Genomic DNA, 20161 nt, shown 5'->3' with positions numbered 1-20161 from the left:
CAATATGGAGGCCAATTGGCCGAAATATTGGGAAATTTTGGAACAAGAGGGAGATAGATTAAAACTGCAGAGTTTTGAAAAACTAAAAAGTAGAGTGCGAGACTGGCTCCATTATTACCAAATAATGGAGGCGTATAATTTGGATAAAAAAAATGGCTTCCAGGTGGAAAAATCAAAACTGGAAACAGAACTGTTAGATCCCAAAACTAAGAACTTGTCAAGAATGTATAACTTGCTGTTGAAATGGAACACCCAGGATGAAACGGTGAAATCTGCTATGATTAAATGGGCACAAGATGTTGGACACAACATTATGATGGCTGACTGGGAACAGTTATGGACCACAGGTATGAAGTTTACGCCATGTAATGCCTTAAGAGAGAATCTAATGAAAATGATCTACAGGTGGTACATGACACCAGTCAAGCTTGCAAAAATTTACCATGTGCCCGAAAATAAATGCTGGAAATGTAATGAGACGGAAGGTACATTCTTTCACCTTTGGTGGACATGCCCAAGGATTAAGACTTTCTGGGAGATGATTTATAATGAAATGAAAAAGGTATTTAAATATACCTTCCTGAAGAAACCAGAGGCCTTTCTCCTGGGCATGGTCGGCCAATTGGTGCCAAAGAAGGATAGAACTTTCTTTATGTATGCCACAACAGCAGCAAGAATACTTATTGCAAAGTACTGGAAGACACAAGATCTACCCACCCGGGAAGAATGGCAGATGAAGGTGATGGACTACATGGAATTGGCGGAAATGACCGGCAGAATCCGAGACCAGGGAGAAGAGTTGGTGGAAGAAGATTGGAAGAAATTTAAAGATTATTTACAGAAACATTGTAAAATTAAGGAATGTTAGGAAGATGTTGGAATGAAGTTATGTGTTTTTAGCAGAAATGTTATAAAGGATTAAGAAAAAACAGACTGTTAATTGGTGAAAAGAGGGAAAGTAAAGTTACATTATAGTAAGATAAGGACAAAAATTGGAAAAGATGGAAAGGATTTGCTGAAATAGCTAACCGAACTAGAATACAAAAAAGGGAGGTGTGAGGAGGTCAAGGAAACAAGTGAATGAAAGATAAGTTATGGGAAGGTTTGTTGTGTTTTTTGTTTTTTTTAAATTGTGTTTATTTTTCTGTTTTTTTTTCTTTTTTCATTTTTTTTCATTATTGTGATGTGATGTTTTGTTTTTGTTTAATATGGTGTTCTTTATTTTTTCTTTTTGTAACCTTTAAAACTTTAATAAATATTATTATTTTTTTAAAAAAAGAGAAGGCTCAGCCAGGTGGGAGCCGGAGGTCTCTGTGGTCGCACCCAGGGATTCGTTGGGCGAACTTTTCTTCTCCATTCTGTGGACACGAAGGCAAGTCTTCTGACCACTGTACCAGCTGGTTTCAAAGGCTATTTTTTATGAAAGCTTGAAAAACAAAGAAAACACAATATACAGAAATCAGTGTCAGATATCAAGCATTTTGAAAACATAAAAATGAAAAGAAACAGAAGACGAAAAGACTTCTGATTCCTTGTCTATCAGCTTAAAAAACTTATTGAAAACTCTTACTTCCCACCTGGGATGAGCCGCTTGGCACACTAAACTGAGCCGCCGGAGAAAGACTGGGGTGGGCGGCAAGTGGGAGGGGGAAGTCGTGCGCTTCTGTCCCTTGAAAAAAAAATGCTGATCCTCCCAGGAGGCAGCCTGCTTGCAGACAAGGGGGCTGTGCTGCCTCAAAGCCCATCAAGGCCACAGGCTGCTAGCATGACTCATCCCGGCTTTCTCATCTGAGAGGAAAGGATGCGCGGTCTTAAATGCTTAAATGCCTTGGCAACCTGGCTGAGCTACCTTGGGCCAGTCCTTGGGCAAGTCCTTGGGCCAGCTTAGCCTCCCTCACAGAGGGTTGTTCTGAAGATACACTCAGGCGGAGGAGGATGTCGGGTGGGGGGGGGGGGGTTGCCAGGAGCAGCACGATGTCCCTCCAACCCCCGGCTTCCACTCTCCAGGCAGGCGCCCAATGTGGCCAGCTGGCAAGGGCTCTTTCTTACTCCAGCCTTGGCATGCAGATCCCGGGTTCAGCCCCAGATCTCTGGAGCGGAAAGGCTCTTGGGCATGAATATGAAAGGCAGCATCTGTCAGAATAGGTCATACTGAGCCAGTACAGATGAACGTGACTATTGGTTCGCTTCCTCTGCTATCTGCCTTTTTGGGCACCTCAGAGGTGGCAGAGAGAGGCAGGGGAGAGACTCCGGCCTCTACAGAAGGCTGCACCCCTTTCCTCCATGTCCCCACCCCAACTCTTAGGACCAGAAGCAAGAGACAGCTTTGCTGAGCACGTGCCCATTCCCAGGGAGATGCAACTCTGCACTACTGTTCCCTGAATTGCTCGGGAAGCAGCCATACTCCAGGCTCTTATTGTCACAGCCCTGCAGGATCAGACCAAGGCCCATCTAGTCCAGCTCTCAGCAGCCCAGCAGATGTCCAAGGGAAGCCCCAAGCAGACTCCAAATGCAGCCCCACTCTCCCCACTGGGGACGCCCGCAACGGGTATGCAGAGGTAGACTGCCTCTGCGGCTGGAGGTTCAACATGGTCTAACCCTCCATGAATTTGACGAATCCTCTCTTAAAGCCATCCCCATCAGTGCCTCTGGAAGGAGGAAATTTCAGTGTCACTAGGCACTCTGTGTCTGGCCTGAATCTGCCAACATTCCTCTTTCTTAAAGAGATTCAGGTTCTGATATTATGAGGGAGAAAACATCGCTCTGCACCTTTCCCACATCATGCATACTTCTATGATGTCTCCACTTTCCCCCCTCTCCCAAAGCCCCAAATCCTCCTACATTGTAAGCCTTCCTTACAGGGGAATCATCAGAACCACCTGTGCTGCAGAGCTTCTGGCTGAAAGGCGACTCATGGAGATTTGCAATGACTGCTGCAATGCACCCCTAATGATTCAGATTGCATCATTATAGCCTTATTGTGATTATTTGTTGTTGATATATTAAATTTGTATAATCTTAAAAGTGGTGTGGCTGTGAGTACCATGAAGGGAGCCTGCACTTTGTGATTTGCCAGGGCACTACTGCAGGTTAGGAAGGAGGAAGAGGCAAAGATCATTTCCCCACTAAAACATGTTTGCACCCAGGGTGTTTCCAGACTGTCAGTATTTTGTGGGAGGGATTCAGGTCCAGCCCAGAACTTCAGCTTTTCCAATGAGAATGGATTAAAGCACTCTGACCATTCCCTTAGTAGAGTCTAACCACTGTGTTAAGTTTTGGGCAAGCAAGACATGAACGCAAAACAAACAAGTGGCCGTCTCCTCTGGAGGAACCCCTGCACTGTAAATATATTGACAGCACACTTACAGGTCTTTGGCATTGGCATCCCAGAACTGTGAAGGTTGCCTCAACTGTTGAGCAACACAGCTAAGGAAGAAGGAGTGGAGTGTCTCCAGGGGGAGCATAGCTCCCATTCCCTTCCAAACACACAGACAGGACAGTGTGCTGGCACCCAGGGAATAGTTGCAGCAGCCGGATGGCTGGCTGAAACACACACCATTGCACTATTTTTGAATGGGATTCACTCTGAATCAGCCAGTTAGTGAACTTGGTGCTCCTGTGCAACAAACCCACTACAAAATTGCTCTTCCCCGCACACTTCCAGGTCCCTCCAGCTGGGCTTTTTGAGTGTGATGGATTTTTCTCACTGCAGAGCAGTTTGTGTTTAAGCTGAAGGTCACCAGGAAAGCAAGGGAGACTAAAAATTTTGCATTTGTTGATATATTAAGGTTTTAATAACTCTAATAATTACTAACTGTGTGGAAATGACTGGAAAAAAGGAAAAAAGGAAAATCAAGGCTTTCAACTCTTGGTTTCCTGGAAGAAGATCAAAAGACTCCCCTGGACTAGAAGAGACATCTCATTAACAACTGGAGAAATGCCGAAGAACTTCGGATATCTGCTTGGGGGGTTTCTGACGCAGTATTAACTTAACAAGGAGCCAGGAGTGAAACCGAAAGTAGACTGACCAGCTAGCTGAATCAAATTATATTGCTATGGGGTGGGGGGAAACCTCTAACATTTTACTTTTTGATACTTGTACTTCCAGGGTGAATTGAATGTTTGGGGGTGTGTGGAGGAGAGGCAGAAAGAAGAGCTAACTTGTCCGTGGCTGGGGGCGCAATCTGGACGGTTCTGCCGGTGCGCAAGATCACCTAACTACTGCTCTGCGCCTCTGGACCAGGGGTGGATGGTGCTCATTGGGACTGGGAGGGTGGAAGGCAAGGAGGCCAACAGTAGGTGGCACCAGAGCCAAGGAGTGGCAGAGCAAATGTGTTCTGTATCTGAGATGGAGTGGGAAGGGGCTGGCGGCCACCGCAGCCATCCCGTCTGCCCTCATGGACCGGCCAGAATCTACTGGGCAAATGCTCATCTTGCCAGAGTCTGGGTCTTCTGCTGTTGCTCTCTCAGAAACCGTGCCCAGGTGGGATGTTTCGTTTTTCGTAGCTGCTTCATCCCTGAGGAAGTTGGAGGTGATGCAACTCCTGCATCTCTGACGTGGGAAGGTTTAGAGGTATTTCAGATTCCCCCATTCGTCCTTGGCTCCCTGGAAAGAAGGCATCTTTACATTTTGAGCACATTTCACAGGCCAGGAGCCAAGCACCCCTTCCTGAGGGGGAGAAGAGGCCCAGAAAAGATGAGCCCTTCCCAGCCCAAAGGCGTTCCCCTGAGATTCAGCTTCCGGGCTATGGCTAACCAGGTTAGGAGCAGGAATATTGGGAGCAGGAAGGAACTGATGTCATCTGCCAGAGCAGCTGGCTAATTGAAGGGAATGAGGTGATAACAAGGCTTTCAAATCTGAACTCTTGTTTGCGGCTGATTAGCATAGAGGGAGGTGGAGAACAAGGGCAATCAGAATCATACTCTGGGTAGTTTGTTCCTTTTCTTTGTTCAGGTTCCTACGTCACACCAGCAGTTTAAATGGCAACACTCCTTTGCAAGATTGTCCGCCTTTTTAATTGTTTGTTATGGAAAATCAATAAAATGATAAGTTGCCCCTGCCAAAGGGTTGCATGACATCTGGCTGAAGACTTTTTGTGCTAAACGTTGAAGCTATGCTGGTGTGTGTGTGTGTGTGTGTGTGTGTGTGTGTGTGTGTGTGTGTTGCAGTATGGTTTAATTATCTCATTCTCCTCCTAGCACATCATCTTCATTCAACTCTGGCTGTTGAATGAATGCTTTCTTATAATCATTCTTATGTTTAAGTGGGCTTTGGCCTCCTTCCAGACAGCAGCTTGAAAGGGAAGCAGAGGAAAGTTCAAATGATGACAGAAGGCCAACAACAGCTGGCTCCTTTAGATGGAGGATGAATGACTCCCTGTTTAGAGATGAAGAGGTGTACAAAAAGGCCCAGAAAGCAATAAAGGACTACTTTGAAATAAATCTGAGAACAGAAGTGGAAAAAAGAGTAATCTGGGACGCAAGTAAAGCCGTCATGCGAGGATTTTTAATACAACAGAATGCCATAAAAAGGAAGAGACAGAATGAGCAAAAGGATAAGATCCTGGAAAAGATAAAAGAAGGAGAAAAAAGACTGAGATCTAAACCAAAGTCACATGAAATTCTGAGAGAAATTAAGTTTTATCAGAGACAATATATGGAATTGATGAACCAAGAGATAGAATGGAAAATAAAACAAATGAGACAAAGGACATTTGAATCGGCAGATAAATGTGGGAAATTTTTGGCATGGCAACTGAAGAAGAGACAAAAACAGAATACGGTTACCAATTTAGAAGTGGAGGGAAAGAACATCTACAAACCAAATGAGATTAGAAACTGTTTTCAGAGCTATTTCAGGAGACTCTACGCACAAGGGCCGGTGAACGAAAAAGAAATTGAAGAATTTCTTTAAAAATATGGATTACAAAAAATTTCTGAACAAAGTAGAGTGATTTTGAACCAGAAGATAACTGATCAAGAAATTGAGGGAGCCATTCAGAATATGCAATTGGGAAAATCTCCAGGACCTGATGGACTGACCTCCAGATACTACAAAGCTTTGAAAGAATGGCTTATGCAACCGTTGAAGGAGGTCTGCAACGAAATTATAGAGGGGAAGAAGGCACCTGAATCGTGGAAAGAAGCTTATATTACACTTATACCAAAGACAGAGACTGAAAAGAACCAGGTTAAGAACTACCGCCCAATATCATTACTCAATGTGGATTACAAAATTTTTGCAGACATTTTGGCAAAAAGACTGAAAAGAGTTTTGGTGGGGGAGATTCATAAAGACCAAGCGGGCTTTCTTCCAGGAAGACATTTGTCAGACAATGTGAGAAACATAATAGACATTATGGAGTTATTGGAAGTTAATATTAATACCAAGGCAGTGTTAATTTTTGTGGATGCGGAGAAGGCCTTTGACAACATTTCTTGGAATTTTATGAAAAAGAACCTCCAAGGGATGGGGGTAGGCCAAGGTTTTGAAAATGGTATAAGTGCAATTTATTCTGAACAAAAAGCAAAATTGATTGTAAATAACGTGGTTACAGAAGAGTTTGCTATTGAGAAAGGGACACGACAGGGATGCCCAATATCCCCACTACTTTTTATATCGGTCCTGGAGGTCTTATTAAACATGATTAGAGAGGACCAGCTGGTTAAAGGGATTCAGGTCGGAGCTAAACAGTATAAACTGAGAGCATTTGCAGATGATCTAGTTTTAACCCTGGAAGAGCCAGACACTAGTACGAAAAGAGTTTTAGAATTAATACAAACATTTGGTCAAGTAGCAGGTTTTAAGCTGAATAAACAGAAAACGAAAGTACTGGATAAAAACTTAACAGCTGTTGAAAGGGAGAAGTTTCAGAGTGAAACTGGTTTGACAGTAGCAAAGAAGGTGAAATACCTAGGGATTAATCTGACATCTAAGAATGTGAACTTAGTTAAAGACAATTATGAGAAATGTTGGACAGAAGTTAAGAAAGATCTAGAAATATGGTCAAATCTAAGACTTTCCTTGTTGGGCCGAATTGCTGTTATTAAGATGAATGTCTTGCCGAGAATGTTGTTTTTGTTTCAAACATTGCAGATTTTGGACAAAATGGATTGTTTCAAGAGGTGGCAAAAATATATATCTAGATTTGTCTGGCAGGGCAAAAAGCCCAGAATAAAATTTAAGATATTAACTGATGCTAAAGAAAGAGGGGGGTTTGCCCTGCCGGACTTAAAGTTGTATTATGAATCAGCGGCCTTTTGCTGGCTGAAAAACTGGCTGCTTCTTGAGAACACAGACATTTTGGATTTGGAAGGGTTCAATAATAGATTTGGCTGGCATGCATATTTATGGTACGACAAGGTAAAAATCCATCAAGGTTTCAAAAACCATATTGTCAGGAAAGCATTATATAATGTTTGGATTCGGTATAAAGATTTGTTAGAAAACAAAACCCCTAGGTGGTTGTCACCAATGGAGGCTAAGGAAGTGAAAAAGCTTAATATGGAATCCAAATGGCCGAAGTATTGGGAAATTATAGAACATGAGGAGGGAAAAGTAAAATTGCAGAGTTATGAGAAGTTGAAATTTAAAGTAAGAGACTGGCTACATTACTACCAGATAAATGAAGTTTTTAAACAGGACAGGAAAATTGGCTTCCAGGTGGAGAGGTCAAAATTAGAAACAGAGCTTTTGGAACCCAGCACTAAAAATCTGTCAAGAATGTATAACTTGTTGCTGAAATGGAATACACAGGATGAGACGGTTAAATCAGCTATGATTAAATGGGCACAAGATATTGGTCACGACATTATGTTTGCTGACTGGGAACAGTTATGGACCACCGGTATAAAGTTTACGGCATGTAATGCCTTAAGAGAAAACATTATGAAAATGATCTATAGGTGGTACATGACTCCAGTCAAGCTTGCAAAAATTTACCACACGCCCAATAATAAATGCTGGAAATGTAAGGAAACTGAAGGTACCTTTTACCACCTTTGGTGGACGTGCCCAAGGATTAAGGTCTTCTGGGAAATGATTTATAATGAAATGAAGAAGGTGCTTAAATGCACATTTGTGAAGAAACCAGAGGCCTTTCTCCTGGGCATGGTGGGCCAATTGGTCTCAAAGAAAGATAGGACGTTTTTTATGTATGCTACAACAGCAGCAAGAGTACTTCTGGCAAAGTACTGGATGACACAAGAACTACCCACATTGGAAGAATGGCAGACCAAGGTGATTGACTACATGGGACTGGCGGAGATGACTGGCAGAATCCGTGACCAAGGGAGAGAGACGGTGGAAGAAGACTGGAAGAAATTTAAAGTTTATCTTAAGAACTGTTGCAAAATTAATGAGTGTTAAAATGTTTTGGGTCAGGTAAAACAGAATTGCGGGGACAAACAATTGGATATGAGAAAAAGGATTTAAAGGGGGAAAAAAAGTGTTATAAGTTGACATTGGGGCTTGCTGGAAAACTTTAAAGTAGGGATGCAGAAAAGGGAGGTATGAGGAAGTCGATGAAAGAAGGTTTAAGAAAAAATGTGAAGAAATTATACGTGTTTATATGTTTGTTTGTTTTTGTGTTGTTTTGTATTGTCTATTATTATGTGTTAAAAAACCAATAAAAAATTTATAAAAAAAAAAAAAAACAAATGATGACAGAAGGCAGGGGCATCCAACAACCCAGAGTTTTGGTTTGGATGTGACACTTTGAGAATTCCCCAAGCCATCCCGAAGCCCCCATTTCACTCGGCCCCATTTCACTCTGGTCCATCTGAGTATCTCCTTTCCACCTATGCCTCCCCTCCCCCCCAAATATTCACAATTACGAAATCAGAAAACAACCCCCACCTCTCTTTCGACAGAACTAGATGGAATGATCAGGCATAGCAACTCCTGCAGAGAGGATAAAACCAAAATGTTTCCAAGGGACACATTTATCAAACAAGATATCTGCCCATACCTCAGTCAGTAGAGTGTGAGACTCTGCATCTCAGGGTCGTGGGTTGGAGCCCCACGTTGGGCAAAATATTCCTGCATTGCAGGGGGTGGACTAGATGACTCTTGTGGTCCCTTCCAACTCTACAATTCCATGATATCCTGTGAGGAGTAGTCAACTGAGTTTTACTCAGAAGAGATGTGTCAAAATCAACACAGCCACGTAATTTGTGCCCATCAATTTAAATAGGTCTGCTGTGGAAAGGACTGATGTTGACTACAACCCTGATGTTTTCTGATTATTTTATAGAGCGTTTCCCTCAATACCAAAAAATGGAGGCAGAGACAATTTACTGAATTTCAAAACCACCGAAGCTTTATTGAATGAACGAATCAATTTATTACAGTCACAAACCAGAATATGGACTTCTACAGATATAGAGAACATGTAGAAGAAGAAGAAGAGGAGTTTGGATTTGATATCCCACTTCATCACTACCCTAAGGAGTCTCAAAGCGGCAGCTAGACTGGTGACTGGGGGCGGCCGCCGAGACCATATAACACCAGTCTTGAAAGACCTACATTGGCTCCCAGTACGTTTCCGAGCACAATTCAAAGTGTTGGTGCTGACCTTGAAAGCCCTAAACGGCCTCGGTCCAGTATACCTGAAGGAGCGTCTCCACCCCCATCGTTCTGCCCGGACGCTGAGGTCCAGCGCCGAGGGCCTTCTGGCGGTTCCCTCATTGTGAGAAGCAAAGCTACAGGGAACCAGGCAGAGGGCCTTCTCGGTAGTGCCGCCCGCCCTGTGGAACGCCCTTCCAGCAGATGTCAAAGCGATAAACAACTACCTGACATTCAGAAGACATCTTAAGGCAGCCCTGTTCAGGGAAGTTTTTAACATGTGATATTTTAGTGCATTTTTGGTTTCTATGGAAGCCGCCCAGAGTGGCTGGGGAGGCCCAGCCAGATGGGCGGGGTATAAATTATTATTATTATTATTATTATTATTATTATTATTATTATTATTACATTCTCCTTTCCCTCCCCCGCCCAAAAAACACTCTGTGAGGTGAGTGGGGCTGAGAGAGTTCAGAGAAGTGTGACTGGCCCAAGGTCACCCAGCAGCTGCATGTGGAGGAGCAGAGGCGCGAACCCGGTTCCCCAGATTACGAGACTACCGCTCTTAACCACTACACCACACTGGCTCTCATATATATGTAGGTTAAAATCAAAATCTATAAGCTAGAACACAGTAAAGAATACAGATGTGAAACTATTAAAATGTGTAGTTTAAGACCTTAACCGCTAATTTAAAATATGCATGTCAATGCTTTATTATAATTAAGGCAGGTAAAATAATTATTACTCTTAATAGTATTCATTGCTATGAGGCTTCTTGAAGCAATTCAGAATACAATCAACATTAGCAGAGCACTTTCCTTTACAAGGACAATTTAAAAAGCAACAATTTAAAAGCAATAAAAAGTAATATTGCATAGGAAAGAATTCTAAAACAACAGCAGTGATCACAATTAGCAACAAGACACAATGAAACAGCAAGCAAAACTTGCCACTCCATCATCGCTGAGCCTTGAAACTTGTGTCTTATCCCCATAATCGAAACTGACATCAAGTCTTATGTCATCTGGAAGAGAATGAAGGAGAAGAGAGATGAATTTATGCCACATTTACTGATTCACCAAATTGACCTGGCCCCCATTCCACCCTATTTACAAGGAGGCTTCCAGGGCTGGGGTTCTATTTATGGATCTTGTCTTTGGTGGCAACGACTCCTTCCAAGCCTGCAGTTTGGCCATCTTTGTGCTGTGGCAGGATTTCACAGCCACATGACCCAGGAGGTCTGCATCAAGCAAGGATGCTGCAGCTACTGAGTGGGTTCTCCTTAGTCTGGAAAGTGCGTCCCATGTCCCCAGGCTGTGGGTGTTACCTTCTTTGGGGCAGAAGTGAGCCAGCTCCAGAGGGACGAGAGCATGCTGTAGAGAAAAGAAAAGACTGTACTGGATCAGATGACTGATCTGATCCTAAACCCTCCCCAAATAATGGGTGCAAGAGAACATGGAAGCAGACCCAAGCCAGGGAAGACTTGCTTCCATCATGGGATGAGTGAGTTCTATTGCCTGGCCCCAAGGTGGAAGTGTAAGATCAAGGAAGAGGGCAGGAAATGTCTCCAGCCTTGTCCGGCATCCCAGGGACACACATTGTGTTGTGTGCCTGATACCAGACTGTGATTCCTCCTGTGGGAATCCTTTCACAAGCCACTCTGGGAGCCTCTTGGGGCTGTGAAGGTGCCAAAGGTGAGAGACTTACCTTCAGGCAACTGAGCCTTCTTGCACAGGACATCAGCCAGCTAATGCCACTGGCTGCCAGTTGCCTCTCCACTGCAATCACACTTGTTGTGTAACCTCTCAGTTCCTGTGGGAGGAAAGGGGACCTCAGGATCAGGAGGCTGGTCTGGGGGAAAGAGGCAGACCACTGTGAAGCCCTTTACACTCTCAGAGAGAGATCCGTTTCTGTTCTAAAATGGCAATGTCCTCTAGCCCCAAATTGTAGCTCTGCATCCAAGGCCCTCCTTTAGCTGTCTGGGCAAGTGGGCCTTTGCTGGCTCGTCCATGTGGCCAGCTTGCCTTACAAGAGGGGAAGGGCCCAAGAGGTGCACTGCTAGGTGGCGGCTTCTCCATGAAAGCTTTCTAGGTCAAACAGCCACTGAGGCCATCAAGATACTTACATTCATCAGCAAGTTCAGGATCTTAGTGCTTGGGGCCTCCCAGAGGAGGCCTCCCAGCATCAGAGTATAACGTTCTTCTAACTCCTGCAGGCAATGGCAATGAGGGAGAGGATGCGCCAAGCAGGGGAAAGAGAGATCAGATGTTGAGCAATGGAAGCAATGCTTAAAGCGTGTGAAGAAGAAACAACTACAGAAGTCAAATTTCAAGGCTAACAACTTACCTGCTTGTCGGGCTCAGTTTTTACCTCAATGACTGCCGCAAAGGCTGCATGCACAATCAGGCTGTGGAGCTTCAGTGGTAATTTGGGCTTCATGAGGCTGGAGAGAAGGAGGGGAAAGTTTTTAGACTCTGTCTCATATTGGGGGAAGCATCAAATACATGTCATTCTCTTGAAGTTCTAGTGAATGCATGTGTTAGCTTAAACCACTTTTGACAATCAAGCAGCGTATCAATTTTACAGGGTAAAAATGAATAAAGGTAAAATTAAAATAAACACACGAGGGCACTGTTTATGTGGCAGTCTACCTGGCACTTTGTTGCAAGCCTCTAGGTCTTAGTTAATCCCACCCCTAAAAGCTGAGCCATTTCGCAGTCATCTCTAGACAATATATCTTCTATTTTCTCTCTCACATCTCCACTCATTCTGTAAATAGTTGCTGCATAAAGAAAGCTTTTTGAACGCAAGAAGCCCAAGAAATTGTAAGCAATTCTTCCAATCGAATTCACTGCAGTGGCAAGGTCTGGTAACACCTTTCCACATTCTGCTCCCCTCCCCCCCCCCCCCGCCAGCTCCTCGTCAAGCTCAAAAAAACTGGTATACCTCAGTTGGTAAAGGGCTTCCAGCGCCATAGCAAGGGCCAATTCAGGCTACGTAAAGCACGCAATCCGTCCCATGAGATCCTGATAGAGAACAGAGGGTGGAGGGGGAAAACGTCAGTTCCCTACGGACATCAGGTGGATTCCTCCAACCCCAAACTCAGTGCAGGAATTGGCAATTTCATGCCAAATGCCTGCACAACCCTTCTCTTGGCCAGACCCCGCCAGGCCTTCCTTCTGCCCAGCATCCCCCCAATCCCATCCCCAGCTCTCCTGCCCCCCTCACCCCTGGATACCTCATGCAACTGTAGCACCCTGCTTGTGGTTAACGCTTAGCTGGAATGAAATATTCAACGCAGCAATAGAGAAATTAAAATAATAATTTATTTGTCAGACAAATAAATGTGAGGCACAGTGGTATATGGTTACCAAGCTCTGGCCTGCCTTCCTGCCATTATGGCCAGCACTTATATTCCCTCAGCCCAGCCCCCTTGCTCCTCCTCTGGCTGCCTCTGTCCAATCAGCCTGGTTAAAATTCCTATTGGCTGTTTGCTAGAACCAATCATAAAAGATACACCCATTTCCTATTACCTTTTATGGGAGACAAAGAGCTATATTTCCTTCTATTTATAATTGGCAAACAAATAGCCATTAACCTCTACAAGGCACCTTAATTACCAGATAACCTTTTGCCCTAGACTAGGCGCCTTAACTAACATTTCATCTTTTGCCCTATTGCCCTATTCACTCCAAAACAGATGGTGGCTAATTTTATCTGAACAGATCTTTTGTTCATCTTCCCACACAGCATCTATGAAAGAGCTCCTTCTTTGAAGGTCATATGTCAGGAGTGCTCTTGATGGTGTTTTTCCTGGTTGGCAGGGGTCTGGACTCAATGGCCCTCGTGGTCTATTCCAACTCTTCTATGATCTTATGAAATAAGAATCTTACTTTCTAAATCCTTTGCATAATTACATTTAAGCCAATATATTTCATACATAACATATATAGATTTTTAGAAGCAAAGATCTTGTCTAAGTAAAAAGGAACTTAGTAAAAACAGTTTTGAAAGCAACCCCTTAAATCTACACCCCCCTTTCAAGCCAGCTGTTGTTTGTATTAGCTCTTGCCCTTTTAACCTTAGGAAGATGTGGCTCAAGTTTAATGGGAGGCACAATAATTATTACTTTTTAATTGTGTTTTTACAACCTTGATTGTATTCTATAATTTGTATGGTCAGTGTGACCTTTTGCTCCCAGCCTGTTTTATGACCGCAATAAACCAAAGGGGCCTCTGACAAAGACCTTGCCTGCTGGTTTCCTGTCTCAAAAGAAACATTTGTGAATTTAAGCTCAAAATATAAGCCTTGATTAAAATGCAGGCTATGATCAGATGCCTCACAACCTCTCACTCACTGCAATTGCCTTGACGGCCATCTTTTTGGAGTACCTCAAGCTGTCCTTTTCTCTCTGGCGGGCCTCTGAGCAAGTGGCCAGCACGCAGCAGAGGAACATTTCATCCTTCTCCAGTTGCTGAAATGGCAAGAGTCAGGCTGTCAGTTCATGGCAGGAGGGCTTCTCTGCATCTGAGACCGCCAAAATGGGGGTATAAACAGCACTGGTGGGTGGGGGGTGAGGGATTTCGTATGTACTGTGCTGTTTTCTCAAATACTAACCACAGGCGATGCCCAGACCCTGCCAGTCTCTGAACCATCTGCAACAAGAGAAGAAGGAAAGGACATGGGGGCAGGTTAGTTCATTTCTACTTATTTTCCACAGTTGAGGATTAGAGCATTAAGGCCACCCCTCCTTACGCTCCAAAATGAAAAGGAAGCATTTGCTCACGTGGGCCCACAGCAACCCTGGACTTCTTGGGGACTTTGCGGGTCCCCTTCTTCTTGCGGGCTGCCATGTCCCTCAGTCGACTGAACCTAGAAGAGAAGGAGAGGGGCAGACCTTGTTGTTGTTGTTGTTATACCGCCCTATACCCACAGGTCTCAGTTACAACCAGTGCTTTTTTCTGGGGGGATGCAGGGGTACACACACCCCGAAACATTTTGTGAATCTTTGCACTTTTGTCCATTTACTGTACTGCATTTATTTTCCCTGATTTGAACTATAAAATGGTGATTTTCTTGAGTCAAAATGAGAGTACCCCAAACATTTTTTTAATAGAAAAAAAGCACTGGTTCCAACATAAAAATCGCAATATAGAAACACAAAATGCATAATAAACGTGAAAAACAACCCAGTAAAGCCCCCTCCTCAACACATTTCAAAACCTGAGACAGAAGCCTACAACCAAAATGGTGTGTGTGTGTGTGTGTGTGTGTGTGTGTGTGTGTGTGTGTGTGTGTAAGAGAAGACAGGGAGTCTTTGCAGCATAGCCATAACACAAATATGGGTAGCCTAACAGTTGCAGGCAGAGCCGTGTCATTTCACACACTACTTCGGCTGCGGGACATCGTATCAACAAGGAAAGGAGCATTTGGTGTTGTTGCATCTCCTCGGGTATTTGTTGATTTGTCGCCACGAGGGGTTGTAGTTGTGGAGGTATACTTTGATGAGGTTTCTGGTTATTTGTACCCTAGGTGCCCACTCTCACACAAAAACAAATCTCCCTGCAGCCAACCAAAGACCACCAACCACACCCTAGGTCACCCCCAACCTCTCTCACCACCAAGGAAATGCAACAAGGGAATAGTAAGTGAACCCACACAAGTGATGCTGACACAAAACCCCACACATACAGGGGAAACTCGGAAAATTAGAATATTGTGGAAAAGTTCATTTATTTCAGTAATTCAACTTAAAAGGTGAAACGTCTACTTCTCAGAGGTCAATCTCTATTCTCTATTTGCAATCCTTGTTTTGCTGATTTCATTTCATATTCTAATTTTCTGAGATTGTTAATTTGGGGTTTTCATCAGCTGTACGCCATAATATCACAATCATAACAAATAAAGGCTTGACATATCTCGCTTTGCATGTCATGAGTCTATCTCATATATTAGTTTCACCTTTTAAGTTGAATTACTGAAATAAATGAACTTTTCCACGATATTCTAATTTTCCGAGTTTCCCCTGTACACTAAGTAGAAGAGAAGCATTGCCACCCGACCCCACCCTCCCCCTCTTTCCCCCTCTGTTCTTCCTAACCCAACACTGCATGCAACACTAATGTCTCACAACAAATGAAACTGATCTGTAGAAAACACAACTTGAAAAAAGAGACAAGGCACTTTTTTTGTAAACTAAGAAATCTTCAATCATTTGTTTATTTATTTATTTATTTTTTTTAAAAAAGGAAAGGAGCAGGAAGGAGTTATCCAAGATGATTGTGGCCTTGGAGAGAAAGCAGATGGAGGGAGAGCTTTGAATCAACTCATTTGAGAATGCTGGTGGGAACTTCTTCACATCATGTTTACTCCATTGCTGAAATTTGCAGGCAGCCAATGCTACAAGGACAAGTAGCCTGCAGGGCTGGGAAGCAGATTACACCAATTGTTGGAGGAGAACAACAGCATCTCTTACTATTACTCAGCATAGCAATATAGAGCTTCCAGGAATAGAGGCACTCTACCTCTGAAGCCCACAGCTAGAGGAGAAGCAGCAGGAGTGGGCTACTGCTTGTGAGTTTGGACTAGATGGGCTTTTCCTCTGATCCAGCAAAGCCACTTCCGCCTACAAAGGAGGTGGAGTTGCGGGCGACTGAGGGAATCCCCGGCCGCGTCAGCCCCTGGACAGCCAGTCGCTGGCTCAGGGAGCGTGACCAGCCCTATTTATCGCCGCCTACCTCATAGCAAATTGTCACAACTTTCTGAGTATTGGCGGTTAGGCACTGGTATTGGTATTGTTCTGTAGATGGAAGAGGGGAGGAAGCGCCATCACCTGCCCCGCATATTGAAGGGTAGTCCGATAAAGGATTCCGGGGGGCGTGGCCCTGTCCGAAGCCTATGGAGGTTAGGGCCTAAGGCACGCCCCTGAGCGGTGACCCCCGGGGAGGGGGGTTCCGAGTTGATGTGCATCAGCAGGACTCCCCCTACTGGTGGTTAACCCTTCCCGGACCTCAAGCGGACGGGCTGAAGCCGGATAGTCGGTTAGGACCAATGCCTAAGCCAATACCGCTCATCACCTGTAACCAATAAAGTTGTGGCCATATTTAGCCCATTAACCTTAAATAATTGTGTCATGTGTCTTTATTTCCACTTTGGGGGGGGGGGGCGGGAGCTCGCCACGCAATAGGGCTCTTTTTGGTTTTTTTATGCACCCACAGACCCCAAACGGCTCTCCACAGGAACACAGTGGTGCATCTCATGTATGGGGGGGGGGGATTCCAACACTCCCCCCACCCCCACCCCCAGCAAAGGAAAGATAAGGGAAGCATTTCCAGCATTTAAAAGAGCCCTCAGCATAATGCTGTTAGGACAGCAGCCCTGCCTGGAGAGCGAAGGGGGCTTCTAGGAAGGTCGTCAAAGCATCAAGGCATAGATGAGCCAAAGAATGCAATGAAAACGCTCTTAGAGCCAGAGTGACTGACAGGAAGACAGACAGAACCCCTGTCTGTTGCAGTTGATGGCTGAAGAGTTGAGAAACGGAGAAGGGGTAGAGGGGGGGTGTATAGTGGCTAGAATTCTGGACTAGGAGGACCTGGGAGATCCGAGTGCAAATCCCCACTCAGTCATGAAGTGCACTGTTTGATGTTGGGTCCAGTCACTCTCATCCTACCCTGCCTAACAGGTTTGTTGTGAGGGGGGAAATGGGGGGAAAGGCAAGCCATCAATGCCACCTTGAACTGCTTGGATGAAAAGTGGGCTATGAATGTAATAAAAAGCATCTCAAAATAATGATCATGGAAGGTACCCTGGGGATCATCTAGTCCAACCCCCTGCAATGCAGGAATATGCAGCTGTACCTTATGGGAATCGAACCTGCAACCTTGGTGCTATCTGCAGCTCCCTCTAACCAGCTGAGCTGCAATGAGATTTCATAGAATCATAGAATCATAGAGTTGGAAGAGACCACAAGGGCCATCGAGTCCAACCCCCTGCCAAGCAGGAAACACCATCAGAGCACTCCTGACATATGGTTGTCAAGCCTCTGCTTAAAGACCTCCAAAGAAGGAGACTCCACCACACTCCTTGGCAGCAAATTCCACTGTCGAACAGCTCTTACTGTCAGGAAGTTCTTCCTAATGTTTAGGTGGAATCTTCTTTCTTGTAGTTTGGATCCATTGCTCCGTGTCCGCTTCTCTGGAGCAGCAGAAAACAACCTTTCTCCTTCCTCTATGTGACATCCTTTTATATATTTGAACATGGCTATCATATCACCCCTTAACCTCCTCTTCTCCAGGCTAAACATGCCCAGCTCCCTTAGCCGTTCCTCATAAGGCATCGTTTCCAGGCCTTTGACCATTTTGGTTGCCCTCCTCTGGACACCTTCCAGTTTGTCAGTGTCCTTCTTGAACTGGGGTGCCCAGAACTGGACACAGTACTCCAGGTGAGGTCTGACCAGAGCAGAATACAGTGGCACTATTACTTCCCTTGATCTAGATGCTATACTCCTATTGATGCAGCCCAGAATTGCATTGGCTTTTTTAGCTGCCGCGTCACACTGTTGGCTCATGTCAAGTTTGTGGTCAACCAAGACTCCTAGATCCTTTTCACATGTACTGCTCTCAAGCCAGGTGTCACCCATCTTGTATTTGTGCCTCTCATTTTTTTTTGCCCAAGTGCAATACTTTACATTTCTCCCTGTTAAAATTCATCTTGTTTGTTTTGGCCCAGTTCTCTCATCTGTCAAGGTCGTTTTGAAGTGTGATCCTGTCCTCTGGGGTGTTAGCCACCCCTCCCAGTTTGCTGTCATCTGCAAATTTGATCAGGATGCCCTTGAGTCCATCATCCAAGTCGTTGATAAAGATGTTGAATAAGACCGGGCCCAAGACAGAACCCTGTGGCACCCCACTAGTCACTCTTCTCCAGGATGAAGAGGAACCATTGATGAGCACCCTTTGGGTTCGGTCAGTCAGCCAGTTACAAATTCACTGAGTGGTAGCATAGTCAAGACCGCATTTTACCAGCTTCTTTACAAGAATATCATGGGGCACCTTGTCAAATGCCTTGCTGAAATCAAGGTAGGCCACATCCACTGCGTTCCCTTCATCTACCAGGCTTGTAATTCTGTCAAAAAACGAGATCAGGTTCGTCTGACATGACTTATTTTTCAGAAATCCATGCTGACTATTGGTGATCACAGCATTCCTTTCTAGGTGCTCACAGACTGTTTGCTTAATGATCTGCTCCAGAATCTTCCCTGGTATTGATGTCAGACTGACTGGGCGGTAATTATTTGGGTCCTCTCTTTTCCTCTTTTTGAAAATAGGGACAACATTTGCCCTCCTCAAGTCTGCCGGGACTTCGCCTGTTCTCCAGGAATTCTCAAAGATGACTGCCAGTGGTTCCGAGATCACATCTGCCAGTTCTTTTAATACTCTTGGATGCAGTTCATCTGGCCCTGGAGGCTTGAATACATCTAAACTAGCCAAGTATTCTTGTACTATCTCCTTAGTTATTCTGGGCTGTGTTTCCTCTGCTGCATCATTTGCTCCAAATTCTTCAGGTCGGGCATTGTTTTCTTTATCGGAGAAGACTGAGGCAAAGAAGGCATTGAGGAGTTCAGCCCTTTCTGTGTCCCCTGTTTGCATTTCACCATCTTCTCCTCTGAGTGACCCCACTGTTTCTTTGTTCTTCCTTTTGCTACAAACATACCCATAAAAGCCTTTTTTGTTGCTTTTAACCTCTCTAGCAAGCCTGAGTTCATTCTGTGCTTTAGCTTTTCTGACTTTGTGTCTACACGTGCTGGCTATTTGTTTGAATTCCTCTTTGGTGGTTTCCCCCCTTTTCCATTTTTTGTACACATCCTTTTTTAATCTTAACTCAGTTAAAAGTTCTTTAGATAGCCACCCTGGCTTCTTTAGGTACCTTCCATGTTTCCGTCTCATTGGTATTGCCTGAAGTTGTGCTTTTACTATCTCCCTCTTAACAAACTCCCAGCCATCATGAACTCCCTTTCCTTTTAGTATTACTGTCCATGGGATCTCACCCAGCACTTCCCTAAGTTTTATGAAGTCGGCTTTCTTAAAGTCAAGAAATTGAGTCCTAGTATGCTTGGCTGCTCCTTTCCGCTGTATAGTAAACTTCAGAAGAGCATGATCACTCGCGCCTAATGATCCTTCCACTTCTAACCCACTAACCAGGTCATCAACGTTGGTTAGGACCAGATCTAAAATGGCTGTTCCTCTTGTTGCTTCTCCCATTTTCTGGACAATGAAGTTGTCTGCAAGGCCAGTGAGGAATCTGTTTGACCTTATGCTCTTGGCTGAGTTTGACATCCAACAAATATCCGGGTAATTGAAGTCCCCCATTACTACTATCTCCCTTCCTTTTGCATGCTTGGCCATCTGTTCCAGGAAGGCATCATCTATGTCCTCCGTTTGGCTTGGGGATCTATAGTAAACTCCCACAATGAGGTCACTGTTATTCTTCTCTCCCTTAATTTTGACCCAAATGCTTTCACTTTGGCTTCGAGGTTCTAAATCTTGGATCTCTTCACAGGTATACACATCCCTGACATATAACGCCACTCCTCCTCCTTTC

The sequence above is a fragment of the Podarcis filfolensis genome (genome assembly GCF_964270895.1).
Source record: "Podarcis filfolensis genome assembly, chromosome: W".
Lineage (NCBI taxonomy): Eukaryota > Metazoa > Chordata > Lepidosauria > Squamata > Lacertidae > Podarcis > Podarcis filfolensis.
Note: the sequence above shows the minus strand (reverse complement) of the source record.